The sequence below is a fragment of the Pseudochaenichthys georgianus genome, chromosome 18, assembly GCF_902827115.2.
Source record: "Pseudochaenichthys georgianus chromosome 18, fPseGeo1.2, whole genome shotgun sequence".
Lineage (NCBI taxonomy): Eukaryota > Metazoa > Chordata > Actinopteri > Perciformes > Channichthyidae > Pseudochaenichthys > Pseudochaenichthys georgianus.
The window spans coordinates 21,036,341-21,047,891 of NC_047520.1; the positions used below are offsets into that span (position 1 = coordinate 21,036,341).

Genomic DNA, 11,551 nt, shown 5'->3' on the forward strand with positions numbered 1-11,551 from the left:
AGCAAGTAGCTATAGCTAGCCAGATATATTAAATGAACACTTTGTCTTACAATCTAAATGTTGTGTTTTTTAGCGTTACCTGGTGATTTCAAAGAAAGCTCTCTGGGAAATATTGACTTACTGTCAGTGTTCGACATGAAGCTAGAAGCTACCTTACAGTACACAGTTGATCCTGAGTCCTGTCAGTTACATTACATTGCATTTAGCTGACGCTTTTATCCAATACAAATTTGAAGAAAAGAGAATCATATAAGTACATCAGCTTTCATAGAGCAAAAACATTTCAAGTGCTACTCAACTGGCTTTAGATAAGCCAGTCCTTTATTAGTATATAAGTGCTTTGTTAGTAATTCTATCGCTCGAAGTGGAGTCGAAAGAGATGAGTTTTCAGTCTGCGCCGGAAGGTGTGTAAGCTTTCTGCTGTCCTGATGTCAATGGGAGCTCATTCCACCATTTAGGAGCCAGGATAGCAAACCCACGTGTTTCTGCTGATGGGAACTTGGGTCCCCCTCGCAGCGAGGGGGCAGCGAGCTGTTTGGCTGATGCAGAGCGAAGTGCATGTGCTGGGGTGTACGGTTTAACCATGTCCTGGATATAGGAAGGGCCAGATCCATTCGCAGCATGGTATGCAAGTACCATTGTCTTGAAGTGGATTCTAGCAGTTACCGGAAGCCAGTGGAGGGAGCGGAGGAGCGGCGTGGTGTGGGAACATTTAGGAAGGTTGAAGACCAGACGAGCCGCTGCATTCTGGATGAGCTGCAGAGGTCGGATGGCACATGCAGGTAGACCAGCCAGGAGGGAGTTGCAGTAGTCTAGGCGTGAGATGACGATAGCCTGGACCAGAACCTGCGTGGCTTTCTGGGTCAGCTGGGGACGTATCTTCCTGATGTTGTAAAGCGTGTATCTGCAGCAGCGGGTTGTAGTAGCGATGTTTGCAGTGAAGGACAAGTTGTTATCTAGGGTCACACCCAGATTCCTTGCAGTCTGAGTCGGGGAAACAACAGAGGTGCCGATGTTGATTGTTAGGTCAAGTGTGGGACAATCTTTTCCCGGAAGGAAAAGCAGTTCAGTCTTGTCAAGGTTGAGCTTGAGGTGGTGAGCAGACATCCACTGAGAGATGTCAGCGAGACAAGCAGAGATGCGTGCGACGACCAGAATTAATTGGGTGTCGTCAGCGTAGCAGTGGTATGAAAAACCATGCGGGCTAATGACAGATCCGAGCGAATTTGTGTACAAGGAGAAGAGGAGGGGACCAAGAACAGAGCCCTGAGGGACCCCTGTAGTTAATTGACAAGGGTCGGACTCCGACCCTCTCCAAGTAACCCTGTAGGTGCGGTCTTTGAGGTATGAGGTGATGAGGGAAAGTGCAGAGCCTAAAACTCCAAGTTCTTGGAGAGTGCGAAGGAGGATCTGATGGTTCACCGCGTCGAATGCAGCAGACAGGTCCAACAGGATGATGACAGAGGAGAGGGAGGCTGCTTTAGCCGTGTGCAGTTCCTCAGTGACAGCAATGAGGGCAGTTTCTGTGGAGTGACCTGCCTTGAAACCAGACTGGTGCGGATCCAGAAGGTTGTTCTGATGGAGATAACAGGAGAGTTGTTTAAAGACAGCACGTTCAAGTGTTTTAGACAGGAACGGGAGGAGAGAGACAGGCCTGTAGTTTATAACATCAGACGGGTTGAGAGTGGGTTTCTTTAGGAGAGGGTTTACTCTTGCCTCCTTGAGACTGTTTGGAAAGTGACCAGAAGTTAGAGAAGTGTTGATGAAATGGGAGAGAAACGGTAGAATATCAGGAGTGATAGTCTGAAGGAGGTTTGAAGGGATAGGGTCCAGAGGACAGGTGGTAGGGCGGGCAGAGGTAATGAGGGAACCTCACTTGGAGAGAGAGGGGAAAAGGAGGTTAGTGTGCGGGTGGAAGGAGGGTCTGGTGACCCAGTGGTGAGTAAAGGTCAGTCAGAAAAAGAAGAGCGAATATCATCAACCTTTTTTTCAAAATGGTTAACAAAGTCGCTTGACAGTAATAAAATTATACATTTTACTGATACCAATTATATAATATTTACCTTGTTTATTAAAAATAAAATAATTTTTTTTTTTTTTTGGAATATCCTCATATTCCAAACGAGAAATTACGGTAGCAAATCACCCGGTTCTTTACGATCAGAACTATTAACGGGATACAAACCGGAGGAACCAGGCATGGAGGGAGGTGGCAGAGACAGTGGGTGAAACTGGTAGGTTTTCGCCTGTTTGGGGAGTTTATATATATATATATATTGCTCGCATAAAATCCCCGGGGTTTTTTGCTTTGTATGTCGGGGGCGGGAGATTCATGCGATTGGTTGTTGGTCGCGTTGCTCGCAAAAAATCTCAGACAAGCCCAGCACCAAGCTTTTCCAGATTTTTGAAAAGCTGTTGTGTGGACGTATCGTAAGCGAAAATCCTGCTTCGTAGTATACCCCCCTGCTCAAGTAGGTTCCACATGAAACATAAAAACATAAACAGAAAAACAAAAATTACATCATACAGCATCATTAAAGGGATTACAATTTACATAACTATCCACATGAGCAGGTACCAACAGCTTCCGATTGAGTAGCATCCAACTGAGCTTTAAAAACATTTAGTGGCACCATATTGCTCAGTTTCCATTTCAATTGCAGACTGTTCCAAGACAGCGAGCTGCGCATCTAAAAGCTGTCTTCCCTAAGACAGTCCTAGCAGTTGGCACATTTAATAAAACTACAGCATGCGATCTCAGGCAGTAGCCACTTACAATTCTCCGAGAGATCAGGGAGCAGATATAAGATGGAAGTTTCCCTAACATGGCTTTGTATATAAAAATGTACCAGTGACTGAGCCTCCGTACAGTTAGTGAAAGCAAACCAGCCCTTGCATACAGGGTACAGTGATGGGTTAATGCTTTACAGTTCCACAGGGTCCACAGTAAATATTTGGCCCTTTCTGTGTCGACCCTCCATGGGCAAATCTTCCCTTCACGGGGCGTTTTGCGGCGGAACGGGTCACCAGAGAGTATCACAGCTTCATAGCTGCGGCCCCACGGCTGAGGGCTTTCCATTAACACAATGTTCTGGGGAATGGAAACTCAGCTGTGTGTTAACGAAGTGGATGGACAGGACGCTGAAACGGGGTTATTCACTCCAGTTTTGCAGCATCCCACCTCCATTCAGAGGCATGCGAGAGGAAATCTGTCATCTCAGGAGGAGATGTGTTTCCTCTCAGCAGAGATTCAGGCTCTGGTGCAGAAACAGGCACCCTCAGTACAGAGAAAAGGGTCTTTCATGTACTTCCTGATTCTCAGGAGGACAGGGGAATTCAGGCCTATTCTAGATCTCCGCGGCCTGAATCGCCACATTTCCTGCAGGAAATTCCGCATGTTAACTATAAAACAGTTACTGGGGCTGGTGCAGCCAGGCGATTGGTTCACCACCATCGACCTGAAAGACGCATACTTTCATGTAGAAATTGCTCCAGAGCACAGAAAGTGTCTGCGTTTTGCCTTCCAGGGAATAGCCTACGAGTACAACAGATTACCGTTCGGCTATTCCCTATCCCCACGCACATTCAGCAAATGTGTGGCCACAGCGCTTCAACCGCTGCGCGCCCACGGCATATTTTACTAGACGACCTCATAGTCATGGCCGGGTCCAGGGAACAGGCAATGTTTTGCACAGCACAATTGATCACACACCTAACCAGATTAGGCTTTGCGATCAATTGAAAAAAGAGCACCCCCATAACTCACCAACGGGCGTTGTAGTTGGGAGTGGTGTTCGATGCAGGCGCGCTACGAGCCACCCTGTCAGAACAGAAGTGCGTCCCCTCTCCGGGCGGTTCACAGGCTGCGACAGTGACAGCTTTAACTGTCATGCAGACTCTGGGTCACATGGTGGCTACTCACGTTGTGGTCCTGCTGGGGTGCCCGCAGAGGTGGTTCTCCAGCCTGCGTTTGGATCCCAAGAGGCACAAACGGCGGCTGGTGACCATCCCCCCCTCAGTAGGGTGCGTCCCGGGTCACCTCCGGAGGGGGTCTCCACTGGGACGGGTAACCATCACAGTGTTCACGGACGCATCCAGAACAGGATGGGGAGGGACCTGCCTGAAGAGGGCTATAGGTAGGCGCTGGGCTCTAACAGAGTCTCAACACGGCAACCTCCTAGAGCTACGGGCGGTAGTGTTAGTCCTCCAGCATTTCATGCCCCTAATTCAAGGGAGGCATGTAATGGTCAGGAGCGACAACAGCACCACAGTGGCTTATATCAACAGGCAGGGCGGAGTCCGCTCCGCCGCCTTGTTGGCCACAGCGGAGAGGCTGTGGTTATGGGCTTCAGAGGTGGTGTTATCTCTGAGAGCCCTCCATATCCCGGGACTGGAGAACAGGGGGACCGACCTCATGTCGAGGGGCGGCCCCTGCCAGGCGAGTGGGTGCTTCACCCGGAGGTGGTGAAGCAGATCTGGGCCCAGAGCAGAAGTGGATCTGTTCGCCAGCCGGCGCAACAGCCACTGTGCCCTGTGGTTCTCCATGGCCCTGAGCGACGAACCGCAGGGGCGGTTCTAGGGGGGGCAGGGGGGCCAGTGCCCCCCCTAACACTGACCTCTGACCCCCCTGTGGCCCCCCTAAAAATGAAAAGTGAAAAAAATGATGATTTATTACCAGTGTTGGGCAAGTTACTTTTAAAAAGTAACTAGTAATAGTTATAGTTACTGCTCTCAAAAAAGCAACTGGTTACTTTATTAGTTACTAAATTATAAAAGTAACTAGTAAGAAGTTACTTTACTTTACTTTAAAAATAATAAAAATACAAGTGTTTGACAACTCCCATCATTGTAGCATAATGGAAACATTAACATTATGGATAGATTACCGGCCCTCAAGCGAGTACTGCAAGACATAGCCCAAGAACGCAATGGTGAGAGATCTATTGAGGCACGTGGTCTGCTGGCACAGTTGGATCTAGAATTCATTGTGCATCTTGTAACACTCCGTAAAGTGTTTGCAGAAACAACATTTCTCTCTGACATGTTACAGTCTTCATCCCTTTCAAAGGCTGTGGATTTAGTTGGATCTTTAGTTCAGACATTGAATGACTTCAGGCAGGAGTCATTTTTTGATAACTTGTGGGATGAAGTGTTGAACATTTCTGAGCAATGTGATACTGCAATACAGCCAGCAGCAAAACGACTGAGCTCTAAACCTGCTGAAAGCTTCGTCCTGACTACTGTTGGACAGAGAGAGACAGAACAAGATAAACACGGGTTTCGTACAGCCTTTTTCTACCCTGTTATTGATCAGATGCTCAATGAGCTTAATAGACGGTTTTCAAACACAAACTGTGACATGATGAATAGCATCCAAGCTCTTAACCCCAACAGTGATGCATTTCTGAAGGAGACAACTCTGTTTTCATTTGCTCAGTTGTATGATGCAAATATTGAGGACTTGGGGCATGAGCTACATCAGTTCAGCAGAATTTTAGATAGGAAAATAAAGACTGGGATGCAGAGACCTGATAGTACAGTAGAGCTTGTTCAGTGCATTGAGCCTTATAAAGAAGTGTTTTTTGAGCTCTTCAGACTCTGCAAAATAGCAGTCACACTCCCAGTCAGTTCTGCTTCCTGTGAGCGTAGTTTTTCTACATTGAAGCTGGTCAAACATTTTCTCAGATCCACCATCACTAATGAGAGACTGAGCAATCTGGTTCTGCTTAGTATTCGTCAAGGAGGTCAAAGGCTTTGAATCTTGACTTATTTGTTGATCGGTTTGCCAAAAACCGCAAGATTTTGTTGCTGTAATGTGACATTTTGGGAAGGAAACTACGGCCTGGGATGCAGACACCCTTATATAAAGTAGAGATGCAACTGTTTATTGCCTTTATTTTTATATAAATATGATATGGTGTTAGTGCAAAAATGGTACTATAACTTAAGCTGAAGCTAACAGTGATAACTATAAGATCTATCTGAAATAAATAAGTGTACTGAAACAAATATCAATAACTGTATTGCATTGTTTTCTTATGCACAATTACTTCATACTGTCTAGTTCTCTTTTCGTCCTGCATTTATTGTGCCCCCCTCAGAAAATAACCTGCCCCCCTCAGAAAATAACCTGCCCCCCCAGTCAAATTGGCCTAGAACCGCCACTGACGACCCGCCCTTGGGCGAGATAAAAACGGCCATTATAGTCCCTGATAGCGGTCTGTACTACTGTATTAACATGTCACATGTTCTGAATTAACCAATCAGAATCGAGTATTCAACTAAGCTGTGTAATACAAGTTGTTAGTAGCCTTAAGGGCCTACACAGTTGCTGCACTAAACTACGTTTTAGCATTTAAAATATCTAGCCATTATTTTGCAGTTATTTTAGTGAAAGTAACTCAAAAGTAATATAAAAGTAGTGTAACTCCCGACCTGAGACGCAGCCTCTGTCTGTCGGTCTCAAATCTAAAGGGTGCAATAATGATTTGTATCCAATATGCATAAACAGCGGACACTGTTCATACGTAGCCCTCACAAACCACACACGGCCAGATAGCTCATCCAACAGTTAGAACCTACGTACGAGACACAGCCTTCACAGTCAGAAACAAGTGTGATTCTTTTCTGATATTTTACACATGATGTTATGAACACTGTGGCCTGCATGCCTTAGTGTGGTTGTAAGTGCATATTTTATACGTCCTATTCATTGTCTCAATGCGCTCAAACACCTTAAGAAAGTTATCACCAAACATGTTAAGAATGTTTTTAGAGAACGCTGTCCTACCTTTCAGAAGAACATTCTGGAACCAAAAGAAAACGTCCCGCTGAAAACATTCCTAGAACAACGAATGGTGACATTCTCAGAATTTTTTGAGAACGAAAAATGTCTAGCTGGGAACTCAGACATGCCTCCGCAGACATGCAATATCTGCTTACAGCTTATGTAGGGAGGCGTGTGGCGCAGTGGGTTGTCCGTAGGTGTTGGGATCAGGGGTCACAGGTTCAAACCCCGCTGCAGTCAGCATGACGTTGTGTCCCTGAGACACTGCACCCCAAAGTGCTCCTGTGGGATTGCCCACAGTGCTGAGTATGTGAGTCGCTTTGGATGAAAGCGTCTAACAAGTAACATGTGATGATGAATTACGTGCTTGTTTGTTTTTCTCAAAAGGAAAATACGGTGACATCAGATTTTTTTAAAACACCGTTTTCAAATAAATGCAACAAGTTTGTTTTTTAAAGCGCTCTAGAAATAAATCTGACCATGACTGTTAATATTTGCCATCACAGGAACGTTTCATAAAAAAAAGAGAAACCTCCTGAAAACATGTTCAGAATGTTTCTTGGAGAATGTTCTTCATTTGTTTTCAGGTAACATTGAGAGAACGTTTTAAAAAGAACATCTTTAATGTGTTTCCCAACAACGTCCAAAACACATCCTCAGAATGTTGCAGGCAAAACGTTCCACCTTTGTTAACATATCACATTAAAGGAACGTTTTATAAAAACCTTTCTGTCACCTCAGGCCTCAAAAACACCCTGGAAACATCCTCTGAATGTTGCAGTTAAAACGCTTCTTTAAAGAGCTTACGAAATGCTTTTAGCACCTGTTAGTGGGCTTAGTATATGATAGAGGTTGCATTTGTATTGTGGAATGTGCCATATGATTTTTTTATTATTGATCTATTTTTAATAAATCACGATTATAACAGCATACAAAAGTTGTCAGTTAGTAACAATCGTTCGTTGCGCCGGAAACATCAACTTCGGCCATTTCCGGCGGTGACGTCATGAGTGGAACACAGCTGAGCTCAGTCCCGTTTGAATGCATTGAAGGGCCAAATATTACGACAAAGGATGCACAGCAATAAGACGCCAAGAATAATTTGCAAGCGATATGTTGTATGGGGATGTGGGGCCGTCTCAACATCTGGTTATGGGATGTTTTTGTGGCCAAAAAATGATCAAATGTTGCGTATATGGACAAAACAAGTGCGTCGTACGAGGCGGACGTTTGCTAGACCAGGTAACCCGGGGTCGATGAAACCGACGATGTGTGGGGCAGCACATCGAGAGATCGTGTTTCGAACAATCAACAATGCCCGCTAAGGAGAGAGAGTAAACGCTTTCTCGAAGGTTCGTTTTGCTTTCTTACAACGTTACGTTAACTCAACCTTACGTTTGCCATGAGGCTATGTTACTTCCCTTAAGAGCTAGCTGTCTTAGCTAACAACAGTTAGCAGCTAACGTTTTCTGCAGTTTGTGTTTCCACTGAAAAACGTGATGTATTTTAAGGGTAAGTTAACTAAACGTTATCTTACAAGTAGAGAGAGTTAAGTTGTGTTTAAAATCGTCAATGTAATGCACGTTAAAGGTTTTGTGTTGAGCATGAAGTTAGCTTTACTGTAGCTCACCAAAGGTTAGCATGTTAAGCTGCACTTTCTGTGGCAGCTCGCTTAATACAAAGAGGGGTTTTGTGCTTCATTGTAAACTTTTCTTACAAATGTGTGTTAATCTACCTGAAATTGTAGGGACAGTTTTGTTCTACTCAACTATACAGACCATTGTTGAGGAGATGCAAAACATACTGTAAATGAGTTGGGTCTGACATATACTTTGAGTAATGTTACTTTGCTGCTAAAAAATGAAACATTATCAGATGAGGACATCACCAAAGTGTGTGAGTCTGTCAGGGGATTTGATCTGTTCTCTGCATGTCGTACAGGGCCTGTACACACTAGTGTTGCACGGTGTACCGATACTTGAAAGGTACCGCGATACCCTGCCGTTAAAAATGGTACGATTCCTCCGTTTCATTAGTATCGGTACTTTAAGAATGACGGGGAAAAGTACTCCCGTGAAAAACCGCCGTTTAATAAGAGCCGTGTGTGTTCAGCGCTCTGCTTCCACTCCCTGCACTGCAGCCGTGCCTGCAGTCCCGCTCCTATCAAGCACGTTCTAAGTCCCTCCCCTCTCTCGTGCACGCGGCCACGCGCTAGCTGCCAGAGCATGTGAGAAAACGAGAAGCATGGCTGCAAGTGGGAGTGCAACTGCCGCTGCGCCTCGGCTTGTTGACAAAAAAGACGCCAGAAGTCTGTGAACGGGCCGTTCAGGTGTTCAGAGCAGAGCTTCCTGTCGGAGCGGCAGAGCGTGATGTGCACTGAAAAGCACTGAAAAGTCGCAATATTATCGTTGAGCAAACTTAACTAGCAAACTAGCATCACTATCTGCTAACGTTAGCTTTAGCCTTCGTTTTCTATTAGTTTTTTTCATAGGCTATAAACGGAGGTGGTATAAGTATATATCTTGTACTTGAGTAAAAGTAGAAGTACCCAGGTCTTGTACTTGAGTTAAAGTAGAAGTACCAGAATGTAGGAACAATCCTGCAATCAAAAAGTTCCTCAAATAAAAGTACAAAAGTATTATCATCAAAATATAGTTAAAGTAGCGACAGTAAAAGTAGAAGTGCTCAGGTCTTGTACTAGAAGCACCAGAGTGTAGGAATACGCTGTTACAGTAAAAGTACTGCATTCAAAATGTTCCTCAAGTAAAAGTAGCGACAGTAAAAGTAGTCATTGTGCAGATTGGTCCATTTCAGAATAATATATATGATATGTTTTATAATGATTGATCATGAAAGTGTTCTCAAAGCTGGTAAATGTGCAGCTAGTTTGAATGACTTTGTATACTGCAGGGTAGCTGGTGGATTTACTCCAGGTGGAACTAAAGTCTGCTTTAAGAGTTGATTATATTTCACATCATTCATCCAGATCTGTGAAGTAACTAAAGGGATTAAATACATGTAGTGGAGGAAAAGTACACCATTATTTCTGAACTGTAGTGGATTAGAAGTACAAAGTAGCAAAAGAAACATTGAAATACTTAAATAAAGTACAAGTATCTCAACATTGTACCCAAGTAGTACTTGAGTTTATGAATTTAGTTTCTTTACACCAGTGGCTATAAAGATGGAAAGACTAAGCCTTGCACAGAGGCATGAAAATACATTTTCAAAATGCTCAACAGTGCTGCCAAAATGTTAAACTCACTGCTACACAATTAAAATAAATGCTTTTATATATATTTATATTAGATGTGACTCTTTGGCGTTTCTGTTCTTAGTAACACTGCTGCTTTAGTTGTTCTGACTGCTAAAATCATCTGTTATTCCTCATTTTAAAGCCGATATTCCGTGTTTCCCTTTTTTTAAGAAAAGTATCGAAAAAGAATCGGAATCGCAATTCTTGACTTGGTATCGGTATCGAAACCAAAATGTTGGTATCGTGACAACACTAGTACACACTGCTCTGGTATGAATTAAAAATATAATTGTAAAATGTATGTCTCTCGCTCTTGTCATCATTCAGGCTTTGCATTTGAACTCCTATGACTGGTTGCGGACTTGAAGGGAACGACTCCATGGCCTTCCTGACATCCAGGAAAAAGGTGAGATTCTAATCCATTTCAATGCCAACAGCCAGTCATTGTTTTTTACTTTTTTAATATGATTTTTTGGGGAATTTCTGTTTTATTGGATAGTAGAGATCTACTGGAACCTAACACCAGAGAGAGAGAGATAGAGGGAGGAGATGATATGCAGCAAAAGGCCGAGCCGGATGGTTGCTGCTCCGTGTGGAGCGTGTTCTATCAGGTAAAGCACTTTGGTACCCAGTTATTTATGGTATTGAGTTTGAATTTAGCCTTTGGAAGGTCATTTCCTGCATTGTAAAGACTGAAAAAACATTTATTTGTCTCAACATTCCTGTAATAATTTGTTTTTTTATTGTTGATATTGTTTTGTTCTTTATTTTTGTTGTGAGAATCACTTTGCAATTGTGTAAGTGCTATATACATAATTATACTAATATTATTGTTGTTACCATCATTACCATTATTTAAAAAAAAATCTTTGTTTTCTTTATTTATCGCTGCAGAAAGGATCATGCCAGCCCACATCAAACACCTGATCAAGAACTTGTGAATCTTCAGGCAGAAAAGATGAAAACACCTGTTCAAAGTTCCAGTTTCCTGTACATGGAACCATGCCTGTCCTCTGTTCCACATGTCTTCAGTCAGTCCTGAGGCCTGTACTACGAAGCAGGATGTTCTCTTAGCGGCTAACTTCAGGGAAAACTCCGGCTTTCCGGTCCTACGAAGCTGGTTCTCTTTTTAGCGGGCTAGATCTCCATGGTAACTTATGCTGAACGGCTAAACTGCCCCGGAGCAGGTTAGGTTGCAGGCTAAGAGCTCAACTCAGTGAAAGCACCGCCTGCTGACCAATCAGAGCTCAGTGTGCGGAGTTTAAAGCGATCAAGTCATATTACAGGAGAAAGGAAACACAGAAAAGCTGCCGTTGCAGGAAAGACGGCCGGCAAAAATCAGCGACTGTGTGAACGTGAACATGAATAGAATATCACCTCCATCTTCAGAGCAATCTGACTATTATAACATTAGCGTTAAGAAAGCTTACTTAAATATCGGCCACAACATAAGTAACCGGATCAGAGTACATTAAGTACAGTCTGCGGCACATCACTTCATAATGTAT

The 11,551-nt window shown here is 43.8% G+C and overlaps 1 long non-coding RNA gene and 1 pseudogene across 2 annotated transcripts; one reads left to right on the forward strand and one right to left on the reverse strand.

Moving 5' to 3' along the window:
• Positions 1-342: 342 nt before the first annotated feature.
• On the reverse strand, positions 343-1,440 carry LOC139435755 (uncharacterized; annotated as a pseudogene).
• Positions 1,441-10,353: 8,913 nt separating this feature from the next.
• On the forward strand, positions 10,354-11,306 carry LOC139435719 (uncharacterized). 2 transcript variants are annotated; one of them, XR_011644931.1, is made up of 3 exons: positions 10,354-10,449; positions 10,543-10,654; positions 10,938-11,306. It is a non-coding gene; the product is annotated as an uncharacterized lncRNA (long non-coding RNA). The 2 variants fall into 2 exon arrangements; XR_011644932.1 differs by having other exon boundaries at positions 10,546-10,654.
• Positions 11,307-11,551: the final 245 nt, after the last annotated feature.